Source organism: Hordeum vulgare, chromosome 7H, assembly GCF_904849725.1.
Source record: "Hordeum vulgare subsp. vulgare chromosome 7H, MorexV3_pseudomolecules_assembly, whole genome shotgun sequence".
Classification (NCBI taxonomy): domain Eukaryota; kingdom Viridiplantae; phylum Streptophyta; class Magnoliopsida; order Poales; family Poaceae; genus Hordeum; species Hordeum vulgare.
In genome coordinates, this window is record NC_058524.1 from 203,469,451 (window position 1) to 203,485,872 (window position 16,422).

Below are 16,422 nucleotides of genomic sequence, written 5' to 3' on the forward strand. Positions count from 1 at the left end.
TGTTGTTTGAGAAGTAGCAACGATGGCTATGATCTCCCCTCTCCGGAGCCTAGAACGGACTCCAAATATGCTCTCCAGAGGAAGAACAAGAGGTGGCGGCGCCTCCGTATCGTAAAACGCGATGAACTATTCTCCTTCATTTTTTTGGACGAAAGGGACTAAATAGAGCTGGAGTTGGAGGCGGTGGAGCTCCATGGGCCCCACAAGCCTGCTAGGCACGGGCAGGGGGGCCCGCGCCTGGTGGGCTTGTGGGATCCATGCTCCACTTCTCCGGTTGATTCTTGTGCCAGTATTTTTTATATATTCCACAAATAATCCTCGTAAATTTCCAGGTCATTCCGAGAACTTTTATTTCTGCACAAAAACAACACCATGGCAATTCTGCTGAAAACAGTGTTAGTCCGGGTTAGTTCCATTCAAATCATGCAAATTAGAGTCCAAAACAAGGGCAAAAGAGTTTGGAAAAGTAGATACGACGAAGACGTGTCAATATGCTCCATATATTCAGATGCTCATCAATGCCAAGATTGGCAAGCATGCATATCTACTTGATCGGCCACACCTGCCACTTCAGCCAAAGTTTGAAGATAATGAAGTTGTGATGGACTCAAGCCATCCCAGCTCAGCTACACCTCAAGAGGCAGCAGAGGCAGCACAGGTAGAGTCTGCTTGGAATGCTCCAGTTCCAACCTCACACCTCAGAACTAGAGATGAGCACATGTAATTCTTGGTCAGCACCATCCAAGGGATGGAGAAGAAAATTTCTGAGATCTTGCTGAACAAGAAGAGCCTCGAGAGGATCATGGAGACGAAATTCCATGACCTCGATGTTAAGGTAACGGAGTTGACTACTACTGTTGAGTAGCTCCAGCATGAAGTTGATTCAGTGCATATATCCCGGTCCAGCATTGATGATGAAGAGTCGCCTCTGCCTACTACTACTTAGTTGGGGATCCAGTCTAGGTTAGTAGTTGTGCCAGTTCTGAAACAAGACCATCTTCATTATCTCAAGCTTGAGCACCTTCAGCTCCTTCTCCTGCACCTCTAGTGTCTACACCTCCAGCTCCAGGGACAATTGTACAAGCCTTCATCGATGCTCTCATGTCCACTTCATCGTCAGCTACCGGAGGAGATCGAGCCCACATAGATGATTAGTTCTAGATCTTTGAACTTTTTGGTAACTTGTTGCCAAAGGGAGAGAAGTGTATAGATGAAATAGCCTGAGAGAGAGAGAGAGCTTTGCATTTCATTTGCTCTCATTTGTTTTTTCAAAACTTTTGGTCTTTTGGATGACTTTATCCGTTCGGGAGAAGTGTTTGATCATACGCTTTGATTGTTTGATGATACCATGTTATTACCTTTGAGCTATCTACATGATGATCTTGCACTTTCTTGTTTGGTGTTATGTACATTACTATTCATTCATATCATTCATGTGCACCACCAAGTTGTATGTAACATGGAAGAGTGACCCATGACCCTAATCAATTGTGCATTTGAATTCAAATGCAAATTTAAAATAACGCCCAAATTTAAGGGGAGCTCTTGCTTTTTACATACTTCTCGTAGCGTCAATGCTAATCGTTGATTATATATTTTGTCGAAGGTTTGCTCTATATGTGTGACATCCCCGGATTATGCTATAGTAACCCCTCTGATCAAGCTACAGTAATCGACTTGATTAAGCTAAAGCATTTTGCAAAATAGTGCTTCATCATTTTGAATTTCATATCTCATTTCAAATTCCACCACCTAAAGTCATTGGATTTTATTATGACAAAATAAAACCTCATTCAGCAAAGGTAAAATAATGCACACTTGGTAATAATTCCAAAACAATTTTTGCTAAGGAAAATAAAATAACCAACTGATACATCTCAAACGTATCTATAATATTTGATAGTTTCACGTTGTTATCTTGTCATCTTTGGATGTTTTATGTACCTTCTATATCTTTTTTTTGGACTAACTTATTAATTCAGTGCCAAGTGCGAGTTTCGGTTTTTTCTGCGTTTTTGACTCTTTTCAGATCTGATTTTGGAACGGAGTCCAAACGGAATAAAAACCCCGAAATGATTTTTTCCCGAACGGAAGAAGATCAGGGGGCCTCTGGGCCAAGCCAGGTGGGCTCCAGGGAGCCCACAAGCTCCCACTCTGCCACCAGGTGGGAGGCGGCGGTATCAGGGCCTGTGGCCTCCCTGGTTGCCCCCTAACCTAGATTCTTGGCCTATATATTCCCAAAAATTCAGCAAAAAATCAGGGGACCCTCAAAAATACTTTTCCGCCGCCGCAAGCTTCCGTTTCTCTGAGATCTCATCTGGAGACCCTTCCCGGCGCCCTGCCGGAGGGGACTTTGCAGTTGGAGGGCTTCTTCATCATGATCATCGCCCCTCCAATGACTCGTGAGTAGTTCACTTCAGACCTACGGGTCCGTAGTTAGTAGCTAGATGGCTTCTTCTCTCTCTTGGATCTTCAATACAAAGTTCTCCATGATCTTCATGGAGATCTATCCGATGTAATCTTCTTTGGCGGTGTGTTTGTCGATATCTGATGAATTGTGGATTTGTGATCAGATTATCTATGATATATATTTGAGTCTTTGCTGATTTCTTATATGCATGATTTGATATGCTTGTAAGTCTCTCCGAGTCTTGGGTTTTGTTTGGCCAACTAGATCTATGATTCTTGCAATGGGAGAAGTGCTTGGTTTTGGGTTCTACCATGTGGTGACCTTTCCCAGTGACAGTAGGGGCAGCAAGGCACACATTAAGTAGTTGCCATCAAGGGTAAAAAGATGGGGTTTTCATCATTAGTTTGAGATTATCCCTCTACATCATGTCATCTTGCTTAAGGCGTTAGTCTGTTCTTATGGACTTAATACACTAGATGCATGCTGGATAGCGGTCGACGTGTGGAGTAATAGTAGTAGATGCAGAAGGTATAGGTCTACTTGTTTTGGACATGATGCCTATAGATATAATCATTGCCATAGTTATCATCACGACTTTGCGCGGTTCTATCAATTGCTCGACAGCAATTTGTTCACCCATCATCTACTTGCTTTCATGAGAGAAGCCACTAGTAAACACTACGGCCCCGGGGTCTATTCACATCCATCGTTTACACCTCCGCTTTTACTTTGCTTTGTTACTTTGTTGCTTTCAGTTCTCACTTGGCAAACAATCTATAAGGGATTGACAACCCCTTCATAGCATTGGGAGCAAGCTTTTTGTGTTTGTGCAGGCTCTTGTGATACTCCTCCACTGGATCGATACCTTGGTTCTCAAACTGAGGAAAATACTTACCACCGCTACGCTACATCACCCTTTCCGCTTCGAGGGAACACCAACGCAAGGCTCCAAGGCCACGGGTGAAATCCTTTGCATACTTGCCTAGGAAGTCCCTTAAGGCGTAGCCGTAGCAGAAGGATTCCTGGTGCCATCGACACACCTATTTCTGGCGCCATTGGAAGGTCTTTTGTTGCAGTAGCAGAAGTATTTCTGGTGCCGTTGCCGGGGAGGAGAAATCAAGATCTATCCAAGTAGGTCTCACAAACTCATCTCTTGCATTTACTTTTGTTGCCAGTTGCCCCTCGTTTTCCTCTCCCCCACTTCACATTTGCCGTTTCCATTTGCCTTTCTCCTTCGCCGTTTTCTTTTGCCTTTCCCGTTTCCCTTTGTCGGTTTTCTCGCTTGCTTGTGTGCTTGTTTGTTTGTTGAAGTCATCATGGCTGAAAACACCAAACTTTGTGACCTATCGAGCACTAATAATAATGATTTTATTAGTACTCCGATTGTTCCCGCCACTAGTGCGGAATCGTATAAAATCAAGGCAGCTTTGTTGAATCTTGTTATGAAAGAGCAATTCTCTGGCCCTCCTAGTGAAGATGCCGCATCCCATCTCAATACCTTCATTGAGCTTTGTGACATGCAAAAGAAAAGAGATGTGGATAATGACGTGATTAAGTTGAAACTTTTTCCTTTCTCGTTGCGAGATCGCGCAAAAGCTTGGTTTTCTTCTTTGCCTAAAGTCAGTATCGATTCTTGGGATAAGTGCAAAGATGCTTACATATCCAAGTATTTTCCGCCGGCTAAGATCATCTCCTTACGTAACGATATCATGGATTTCAAGCAACTTGATCATGAACACGTTGCACAATCTTGGGAGAGGATGAAGCTTATGATTAGAAATTGTCCCGCTCATGGCTTGAGTTTGTGGATGATTATTCAAATCTTTTACGCTGGCTTGAATTTCTCTTCTCGCAATATCTTGGACTCCGCCTCAGGTGGAACATTCATGGAAATCACGTTAGGAGACGCTACAAAACTCCTAGACAATATCATGACCAACTACTCTCAGTGGCACACTGAAAGGTCGCCTGCTAGCAAAAAGGTGCACGCTATAGAAGAGAATAACTCGCTTAGTGCTAAGATGGACGAGTTGATGAATTTGGTTGCTAGTAGAAACGCTACCGTAGATCCTAATGACATGCCACTATCTTCTTTGACTGAGAGTAGCAACGCTAGTTTGGACGTGAATTTTGTTGGTAGGAACAATCTTGGCAACAATAATGCTTTTAGAGGAAACTATGTTCCTAGGCCTTTTCCTAGTAACTCCTCTAACAATTATGGCAATTCCTATGGCAACACTTATAGAAATCACAACAAATTACCCTCTGATCTAGAGAGTAATATCAAAGAGTTCATCAACTCTCAAAAGATTTTCAATGCGTCCATAGAGGAAAAACTACTCAAAATAGACGATTTGGCTAAAAGCGTTGATAGGATGTCTTGTGATATTGATGCTTAGAAAGTTAGATGTGCTCCTCCCAAGGTCAACTTGGATGAAACTTTGAAAGCTATGCGTATCTCCATGAATGAGAGCAAAGAACGAACCGCCCAAATTCGCACTAGACATGAATGGTTTAAAAGGGTGCGTTCTAGTGATGCAAATCACGAAGATCTTAAAGTGCTTGGTGTGTCTCCTCTTGCATCTTTGTTTTCGCGTGTCAAACCTACTTATGGAGGGGTTGGATATGAATCCACTTTGGTTGAAAAACGCCCCAATGATTCAGAGTCCACCTATCTTGATGATAAAGGTGTGGAGAGTGGAGTAGAAGAAGTCAAAATTTTGGGTAGTAATGAAATTCCCACTTTGGATTTCAAGGAATTCAAATATGATAATTGCTCCTTGTTTGAATGCATTTCTTTGATGCAATCTATTGCAAACTCTCCACACGCTTATAGCCAAAGCAAAGCCTTTACTGCGCATATCGTAGATGCTATGATGAAATCTCTTCAAGAGAAGCTCAAACTAGAAGTCTCTATACCTAGAAAACTTCATGATGAGTGGGAACCTACTATCAAAATCAAGATCAAAAACTATGAGTGCAATGCTTTGTGTGATTTGGGTGCTAGTGTTTCCGTGATTCCAAAGTCTTTATGTGATATTCTTGGTTTTCATGAGATTCAAGAGTGTTCTCTTAATTTGCATCTTGCGGATTCTACTGTCAAGAAACCCATGGGAAGGATCGATGATGTTCTTATTTTTGCAAATAAGAACTATGTACCTGTGGATTTCATTGTACTTGACATAGATTGCAATCCTTCATGTCCCATTATTCTTGGTAGACCTTTCCTAAGGACTATTGGTGCTATCATCGATATGAAGGAAGGAATATTAGATTTCAATTTTCTTTAAAAAAGGGCATGGAGCACTTTCCTAGAAAGAAAATAAGATTGCCTTATGAATCTATGATGAGGGCTACCTATGGTTTGAGCACCAAAGATGATTATACGTGATTCCATCACTTTTTGCCTAGCTAAGGGCGTTAAACAAAAGCGCTTGTTGGGAGGCAACCCAATGAATCTATCCTTTTTCTTTCTGTTTTGTGTTTTCCACACTTTCATAATTCTGTTATGATTGTATTTTTTGTGTTTCTTTTTGCTTTTGTGCCAAGCAAAACCGTTATGATTAGTCTTGGGGATGATCGTTTGGTCATGCTGGAAAAGACAGAAACTTTCTACTCACGAAAAGAATTTTCATTTTTTTTCTGTAAGATCTTTTGAGTTTATTATTTTTGCTGCTGCTTGCTACGCAAATTCTTCAGACTGTCGTAAGTTTTCAGAATTTTTGAGGTTCCAGAGGTATACGAAATATACAGATTGCTACAGACTGGTCTGCTGTTAACAGATTCTGTTTATGTTGTGTTGGTTGCTTATTTTGATGAAACTATGGATAGTATCGGGGGGTATTAGCCATGGAAGATTGAAAGTACAGTAACGCAACATCAGCACAAGTAGAATTTAAGTTTGCTACAGTACCTAAGGAAGTGGTGGTTTGCTTTCTTCTACTAATGTTATCATGAGTTTTTGTTTAAGTTTCGTGTTGTGAAGTTTTCAAGTTTTGGGTGAAGTTCTTATGGACAAAGAGATAAAGAGTGGCAAGAGCTCAAGCTTGGGTATTCCCAAGGCACACCAAGAGATTCAAGGATGTCGTAAAAGTCTAATCTTGGGAATGCCCCGGGAAGGCATCCCCTCTCTCGTCTTCAATCCATCAGTAACGTTACTTGGGGCTATATTTTTATTCACCACATGTTACGTGTTTTTGCTTGGAGCGTCTTGTATGTAGGAGTCTTTTATTTTTGTTGTGACACAATCATCCTTGCTGCACACCTAGAGAGAGACATGCACACACCGTGATTTTGTCGAGCTTCACTTATATCTTTTGGTAGACAATTCAGCTCACATGTGCTTCACTTATATCTTTTGAGCTAGATACTTTTGCTCTATGTGCTTCACTTATATCTTTTAGAGCACAGCGGTGCGTGGCTTGGTAGTTGATCTATGCTTTGAAAGTAGTCTCAAAAGGGGTAGTTATCCAAAGGGATACGAAAACTTCCACCTTCATGTGCATTGAATAGTTAGAGAAGTTTGATTCATCTCAATTAGTTTTGAGTTGTGGTTATGGTAATATTGAAGTCATGCTAGTAAGGTGTTGTGGATCAAGAAATACTTGTGTTGAAGTTAGTGATTCCCATAGCATGCACGTATGGTGAACCGCTATGTGATGAAACCTGAGCATGATTAGTATATTGATTGTCATCCTTTGCGTGGCGGTCGGGATCGCGCGATGGTTTATACCTACCAACCCTTCCCCTAGGAGTATGCGTTGAATGCTTTGTTTCGATTACTAATAAAACTTTTGCAACAAGTATATATTGCCATGCAACTACCACCATGACATGTGCCACCACGTCTAAATTGCCTTTACATGATCGTAAGATAGCTAGCATGATGTTTCCATTAATGTCTATGCCATGCTAGATCATTGCCACGGTACACTACCGAAGGCATTCCATATAGAGTCATAGTTGCTCTAAGTTTTGAGTTGAAAGTGTGATGATCATCATTAATGGAGCATTGTCCCATGTTAGGAAATAAAATAGGCCAAAGAAGCCCACCCAAAAAAAGAGGCCAAAGAGCTCACCAAAAAAATAAAAAATAAATGAGAGAAAAAGAGAGAAGGGACAATGTTACCACTTTTTCCACACTTGTGCATATTAAGCACCATGATCTTCATGATTGAGAGTCTCTCGTTTTGTCACCACCATATAGCTAGTGGGAAATTTTCATTATATAACTTGGCTTGTATATTCCAATGATAGGCTTCCTCAAAATTGCCATAGGTCTTCGTGAGCAAGCAAGTTGGATGCACACCCACTAGTTTTCTTTAAGAGCTTTCACATACTCGTAGCTCTAGTGCATCATTTGTATGGCAATCCCTACTCATTCACATTGATATCTATTGATGAGCATCTCCACAGCTCATTGATATGCCTAGTTAATGTGACTATCTTCTCCTTTTTTGTCTTGCAACCTCCACCACATTCCACACCATCTATAGTGCTATAACCATGGCTCACGCTCATGTATTGCGTGAGAGTTGAAAAGGTTTGAGAAAGTAAATGTGTGAAACAATTACTTGGCCAATACCGGGGTTGTGCATGATTTAAATTTGTTGTGCAATGATGATAGAGCATATCCAGACTATATGCTTTTGTAGGGATAACTTTCTTTTGGCCTTGTTATTTTGAAAGTTCATGATTACCTTGCTAGTTTGCTTGAATTATTATCGTTTCCACGTCAATAGCAAACTATTGTTTTGAATCTAATGGATCTGAACATTCACGTCACATAAGCGGAATTACAAAGGACACCTATGCTAGGTAGCATGAAAGCATCAAAAATTCATTCTTTATCACTTCCCTACTCGAGTACGAGCAGGAGTTAAGCTTCGGGATGCTTGATACGTCTCAAACGTATCTATAATTTTTTATGGTTTCACGCCGTTATCTTTTCATCTTTGGATGTTTTATGTACCTTTTATATCTTTTTTGGGACTAACTTATTAATTCAGGGCCAAGTGCGAGTTCCTGTTTTTTCTGTGTTTCTGACTCTTCTCAGATTTGATTTTGGAACGGAGTCCAAACGGAATAAAAACCCCGAAATTATTTTTCCCGAACGGAAGAAGATCAGGGGGCCTCTGGGCCAAGCCAGGTAGGCTCCAGGGAGCCCACAAGCTCCCACTCCGCCACCAGGGGGAGGCAGCGGTCTCAAGGCTTGTGGCCTCCCTGGCCGCCCCCTGACCTAGATCCTTGGCCTATATATTCCCAAAAATTCAGCAAAAAAACAGGGGAGCCTCGAAAGTACTTTTCCGCCGCCACAAGCTTCCGTTTCCGCGAGATCTCATCTGGAGACCCTTCTCGGCGCCCTACCGGAGGGGACTTTGGAGTTGGAGGGCTTCTTCATCATCATCATCGCCCCTCCAATGACTCGTGAGTAGTTCACTTCAGACCTATGGGACTGTAGTTAGTAGCTAGATGGCTTGTTCTCTCTCTTGGATCTTCAATACAAAGTTCTCCATGATCTTCATGGAGATCTATCCGATGTAATCTTCTTTGGCGGTGTGTTTGTCGAGATCCGATGAATTGTGGATTTGTGATCAGATTATCTATGATATATATTTGAGTCTTTCCTGATTTCTTATATGCATGATTTTATATCCTTGTAAGTCTCTCCGAGTCTTGGGTTTTGTTTGGCCAACTAGATCTAGGATTCTTGCAATGGGAGAAGTGCTTGGTTTTCGGTTCTACCATGTGGTGACCTTTCCCAGTGACAGTAGGGGCAGCAAGGCACACATTAAGTAGTTGCCATCAAGGGTAAAAATATGGGGTTCTCATCATTGGTTTGAGATTATCCCTCTACATCATGTCATCTTGCTTAAGGTGTTACTCTGTTCTTATGGACTTAATACACTACATGCATGCTGGATAGCGGTCGACGTGTGGAGTAATAGTAGTACATGGAGAAAGTATTGGTCTACTTGTTTTGGACGTGATGCCTATAGATATAATCATTGCCATAGATATCGTCATGACTTTGCGCGGTTCTATCAATTGCTCGACAGTAATTTGTTCACCGACCGTCTACTTGCTTTCATGAGAGAAGCCACTAGTAAACACTACAGCCCCCGGGTCTATTCACATCCATCGTTTACACCTCCGCTTTTACTTTGCTTTGTTACTTTGTTGCTTTCAGTTCTCACTTGGCAAACAATCTATAAGGGATTGACAACCCCTTCATAGCGTTGGGAGCAAGCTTTTTGTGTCTATGCAGGATCTTTTGATACTCCTCCACTGGATCGATACCTTGGTTCTCAAACTGAGGGAAATACTTACCACCGCTACGCTACATCACCCTTTCCGCTTCGAGGGAACACCAACGCAAGGCTCCAAGGCCACGGGGGAAATCCTTTGCATACTTGCCTAGGAAGTCCCTTAAGGCGTAGCCGTAGGAGAAGGATTCCTAGTGCCATTGACACACCTATTTCTGGCGCCGTTGGAAAGTCTTTTGTTGCACTAGCACCAACCTACTAGTGTGGACCCCACCTTTCAAAATAGAGCCAAATAGCACTTTTTTAAGCTCATTTGGATTATGAAGAATGCTAACTTGTTCAAATAATTCCCAAACTTTTTGTGGCAGTGCCACAAATTGCCTTGTAAATGAAGGGCCAAGTTTCATATTTGATAAAAGTCATTTTTAATTTGGAAATAAATTAAAACAGAGAATTCTAAATAAAACAAAATAAAGAAAGGTTTAAAAAGAAGGAAACCAACTGTGCACTATAGCTCACAACTACAGTGGTCGGCCCAGCTGGCCACTGGACCAACCCACCTCCCCCCCTCGTCTACCCCTCACTGCTCACGGGGCAGACGTGGCATGGCCGATGGCCGCCACCGGCCTCCCCCGCTGCCATGGCAGGCATCTCGTTCCCTCCCGGTGGCTACAAATCCCCCTGGCCGGTCTGAACCCTAGCCCCCCTCGCATGTTCACCCCCTCGTGTTGTTGCTCCTCCCTTACACACGCCCGAGCGATGCCATGGTCACCCTCCATAGCATCGCAGACACCGTGCTTCTGCACCCCGCCACTGTGTCTAGGACGACGCAGTCACCTTCTCCCTCGGCTACACCGAGTCGTTAAAGGCTGAAGCCCCTACATTGCCATTCTCAAGCCGTCTTCTTCCTCAGATCTCCGCCGTGCTCCGGCAACAACTCCGACTGCGTCAGGCCTTCCCTGAGTCAGCTAAGCTGGCCTGCAGGACCACCGTGAGGCCCCGATCTTTTCCCCTCCATCCCCTCGTCCAATTCGAGCATGTAGCTTCTGATTGTGCCAGAACCGAAGCTCAATTCCACCGGTGCTTGACGCCGGCGAGCATGCGATGACCATATGGTCCTGCCAGCGCTACCGTTCACTTCAGCACATTGCGTAGGACCTCGTTGACCCTTAGTGCGCTCGATTTCGTGCAGCGTATGTAGTTGCCAGATGTGGCCGGGGTTCCCCTCAGGCAACCTCAACGTCGGCGATGCCACAAGCAGTTCCAGCTTGCCCCGATGATCGGAATGAACGGCGGTGGCACGAGCTCCTCGTAGGTCCTTGTGGCACTCGAAATGGTTCTCGGTGCACCATTTCCGAGCTATGTCGAGGTTCTTGGCCCTCACCACATCATCGTCGGAGCGCGCTGCCGCATTTGAATGCTGGTGGGTCACCGATAGGTGGCCCCCAAGCCATTAGCTACTAACCCCCGGGGCTAAACAGCCACTGATGATGGGTCCACCCACTGTAGCGATTAGTTTAATGCAAATTAAACCTAATGTCAGTGAGTGACTACTAGACCCCACCACTTTTAATTAACCCTGGATTTAAAATAAACCCCCCTAATTAGTACATAGACTGACTAGTGGGTCCTCTCCACTGTTCCAGTGGATAAGCTGTTGGGGAATGTTGCATGGGAAACAAAAAACTTCCTACGCACACGCAATACCTATCCATGGTGATGATCATCTACGAGAGGGGAGAGTGTATCTACATACCCTTGTAGATCGCTAAGTGGAACCGTATATAATGCGGTTGATGTAGTCGAACATCTTCATGATCCAAATCACAGTCCGTCCTGCGATCTCATCACGAACCGTCCCGTGATCCCATCATGATCCATCCCGATCTAGTGCCGAACGAACGGTACCTCTGCGTTCAACACACGGACAACTCAATGATGATCCCCGCCTTCTTGATCCAGCAAGACGGGCGGAGAGGTAGATGAGTTGTCCAAGACGACGGCGTGGTGGTGGTGGTGGTGGACAATCCAGCAGGGCTTCACCAAGCACTACAAAACTAATCTAGAGGAGAAAACGATCTAGAGAGAGGGCAGCACATGGATAATTAGGGTTAGGGCTGCCTCTAATTCATCTAGTATATATAGGAGGGAGGGAGTGGAGTAGGCAGACTCAAACCCTCAAGGTTTGACCGAAATTGGAGGTGGAGGAGTCCTACTCCAATCCAACTAGGAGTAGGATTCCTCCCCTCCACTTGGAAACCCTTTCCACCTTTTCCACCTTTGGGTTTTTCCCACCCTAGCCGCATGGGCCTTAGTGGGTGGTTCGGCTAGCCCACTAGGGGTTTTTTTGAGTCCTCCCACAGCCCATGAGGTCGTTCGGGTCGAGATACCCCTCTCAATGGCCCCCGGTACCCTCCCGACACTCCCGGTACACTACCGAAGTACCTCAAACTTTTCCGGTGACCAAAACAAGACTTCCTATATATCAATCTTTACCTATGGACCATTTCGGAGCTCCTCGTGAGGTCCAAGATCTCATCTAGGACTCTGAACAACCTTTAGTCACCAACATACATAACTCAATACTACAGAAACGTCACCGAACCTTAAGTCTGCAGACCCTGCGGGTTCGAGAACTATGTAGACATGACCTGAGCCACTCTCCAGCCAATATCCAATAGCGGGACTTGGATGTCCATATTGGATCCTACATATTCTATGAAGATCTTTATCGGTTGAACCTCCATGTCAAGGATTCAGTTAATCCCGGATGTTGTTCCCTTTGTCCATAGGTATGTTACTTGCCCGAGATTCGATCGTCGGTAACTCGGTATCTCCATACCTAGTTCAATATCATTACCGGCAAGTCTCTTTACTCATTTCGTAAAATAGGATCTCGTGACTAACTCTTTAGTCACATTTATTGCAAGACTTATTGTGATGTTGTATTACCGAGTGGGCCCTGAGATACCTCTGTGTCATACGGAGTGACAAATCCCAGTCTTGATTCACCCCAACCCAACAGACACCTTCGGAGATACCTGTAGAGCACCATTATGCTCACCCAATTATGTCGCGATGTTTGGTACACACAAGGTATTTCTCCGGTGTCCGGGAGTTGCATGGTATCATGGTCATAGGAACAGATACATTGACATGCAGAAAGCAGTAGCAATAAACTGACACGATCATATGCTACGTTCATAGTTTGGGTCTTGTCCATGACATCATTCTCCTAATGATGTGACCTCGTTATCAAGTGACAACACTTGTCTATGGCCAGGAAACGTTAACCATATTTGATCAACGAGCCAGTCAACTAGAGGCTTACTAGGGACAGTGTTTTGTCTATGTATCCACACATGCATTTGTGTTTCCGTTCAATACAATTCTAGCATGGATAATAAACGAATATCATGAACAAGGAAATACAATAATAACCAATTAATTATTGCCTCTAGGAAACATTTCCAACATAAGCCCGGCTGAGTGAGCATGCTGACTTAGCAGCAGGCCCACCAGTCAGCCTCTAGTGACTAAATTGACCCACGTCAATAGGGCCCACCAGTCAGCCACTATGTGTGCTCACTGCGTATAATTCTAGGGACGCCTAGAATTTACTATTCTTGATAATTTTAATTTAAAATAAAAATAATTTTTAGAATATTATTAAAACTTTGAAAAATCATATGAAATCATTTATAGCTCAAATGAAAATAATTTACATATGAAAGTTGATCAAAAAATCCAACGAACCTGGAAATTTTCCATCATTTTCGTGTGTCCGGTAGTAGCCATGGACCTGGGAAATATCATCTGATATTTTCCCGATCCGTCCTTGTCCTTTAATACTGCATTAGCTCGTGCCTAGCACTACATATTGCCATGTCATGCATCATGATGCATTTGTGTGCTTTATATTTGTTGTTTCTCCCCCCTCTTCTCTGTGGTAGACGCTGACGCTCCTACCGGGTACGACTACCCTTGTCACGACCAACGCTTTTCCGCAGAGCAACAAGGCAAGCAATCCCATTGACCCCTTAGTCCCAGTTGCCCCCGCTTTTCATCAAAGTCTTGATCTCCTGATTGACGAGCCAACACCTGTCATATCACTCACTCACCCTTAGTTGTATGACTCTGCAGAGCTACTATCGAGTACCGAGGGTGACACCTCCTTACGTACAATGGTGTTAGCGTTGTAGTGTAGTTCACCGGCGGTGGTTCACACAGGGTGATTCCTCCTTCACCACCTTCGATAATGACTATGTCGTACAACCCATCAAGCATGGTCCATTGATACATCTCAAACGTATCTATAATTTTTGATGATTTCACGTTGTTATCTTGCCTTCTTTGTATGTTTTATGTACCTTTTTATATCTTTTTGGGACTAACTTATTAATTCAGTGCCAAGTGCCAGTTCCTGTTTTTCCGTGTTTTTGACTCTTTTCAGATCTGATTTTGGAACGGAGTCCAAACGGAAGAAAAACCCCGAAATGATTTTTTTCCCGAACGAAAGAAGACCAGGTAGCCTTTGGGCCAAGCCAGGTGGGCCCCACGGAGGCCACAAACTCCCACCACGCCACCAGGGGGAGGCGGCGGTGGGCAAGGTTGTGGCCTCCCTGGCCGCCCCCTAACCTAGGTCTTTGGCCTATAAATTCCCAAATATTCCGCAAAAAATCAGGGGAGCCTCGAAAATACTTTTCCGCCGCCGCAAGCTTCCGTTTCCGCGAGATCTCACCTGGAGACCCTTCCTGGCACCCTGCCGGAGGGGACTTTGGAGTTGGAGGGCTTCTTCATCATCATCATCGCCCCTCCAATGACTCGCGAGTAGTTCACTTCAGACCTACGGGTCCGTAGTTAGTAGCTAGATGGCTTCTTCTCTCTCTCTTGGATCTTCAATACAAAGTTCTGCATGATCTTCATGGACATCTATCCGATGTAATCTTTTTTGGCGGTGTGTTTGTCGAGATCCGATGAATTGTGTACTTGTGATCAGATTATCTATGATATATATTTGAGTCTTTGCTGATTTCTTATATGCATGATTTTATATCCTTGTAAGTCTCTCCGAGTCTTGGGTTTTGTTTGGCCAACTAGATCTATGATTCTTGCAATGGGAGGAGTGCTTGGTTTTGGGTTCTGCCATGTGGTGACCTTTCCCAGTGACAGTAGGGGCAGCAAGGCACACATCAAGCAGTTGCCATCAAGGGTAAAAAGATGTGGTTTTTATCATTGGTTTGAGATTATCCCTCTACATCATGTCATCTTGCTTAAGGCGTTACTCTGTTCTTATGGACTTAATACACTAGATGCATGTTGGATAGCGGTCGACGTGTGGACTAATAGTAGTAGATGCAGAAAGTATCGGTCTACTTGTTTCAGATGTGATGCCTATAGAAATAATCATTGCATAGATATCATCACGACTCTGCACAGTTCTATCAATTGCTCGACAGTAATTTGTTCACCCACCGTCTACTTGCTTTCATGAGAGAAGCCACTAGTAAACACTACGGCCCCGGGGTCTATTCACATCCATCGTTTACATCTCCGTTTTACTTTGCTTTGTTACTTTGTTGCTTTCAGTTCTCACTTGGCAAACAATCTATAAGGGATTGACAACCCCTTCATAGCGTTGGGTGCAAGCTTTTGTGTTTGTGCGGGATCTTGAGATACTCTTCCGCCGGATTGATACCTTGGTTCTCAAACTGAGGGACATACTTGTCGTCGCTGTGCTACATCACCCTTCCGCTTCGAGGGAACACCAACGCAAGGCTCCAAGGCCACGGGGGAAATCATTTGCATACTTGCCTAGGAAGTCCCTTAAGGCGTAGCCGTAGCTGAAGGATTCCTGGTGTCGTCGACACAACTATTTCTGGCACCATTGGAAGGCATACACAGAAAACATCAGAAGTATTTCTCGCACCATTGCCGGGGAGGAGAAATCAAGATCTATCCAAGTAGGTCTCACAAACTCTTCTCTTGCATTTACTTTTGTTGCCAGTTGCCTCTCGTTTTCCTCTCCCCCACTTCACATTTGCCGTTTTCATCTGCCTTTCTCCTTCGCCGTTTTCATTTGCCTTTTTCTGTTCGCCCTTCTTCTGCTTGCTTTTTGTTTGCTTGTGTTCCATGTGCCTTCAATATGCTTGCATCTTCGCTTGCTGAAAATCTAGTGATATGGATCCTCATCCACTTGCTAATCTCTTTAAGAGACCCACTCGTGTGGAACAAATTGCTAGTGAGTTGAGGGCAATTGACTATGTTTTTGGAGTTTTGCGTAAGATGCGTGAATCTGAAAATTGTGAGGAAGAAATTCATGAAGTGATTCAGGAGGGCTCCTTGAATAAAAAGCACGATTGCAATGGTTTCACTATAAATTCTATTAGTGATAATCATGCTGAAATTATGCAAAACCCTAAGCTTGGGGAGGCTAGTTTTGCTTTGTCCACTACTTGTTGCAATAATCATGATTGGGGTGATGATCTTTCCTATGATCTTGAAAATTTGTTCAAACCTCATGATGAATATGATATTTGCAACAATACTGAAAGTGGGATTGGAGAAGTCATGACTTTATTTGATGATAATCCCACTATTTTTGAAGAGCGTCAACTTTGCATGCATGTCGATCATGAAAAGAATATCCTATGGGATAGCTATATTCTTGAATTTGAATATGATCCCACATGTAATTTCAATAAGAGAGGAAAATATTTTGGTAGAAACTTTCATGTTACCAAATCA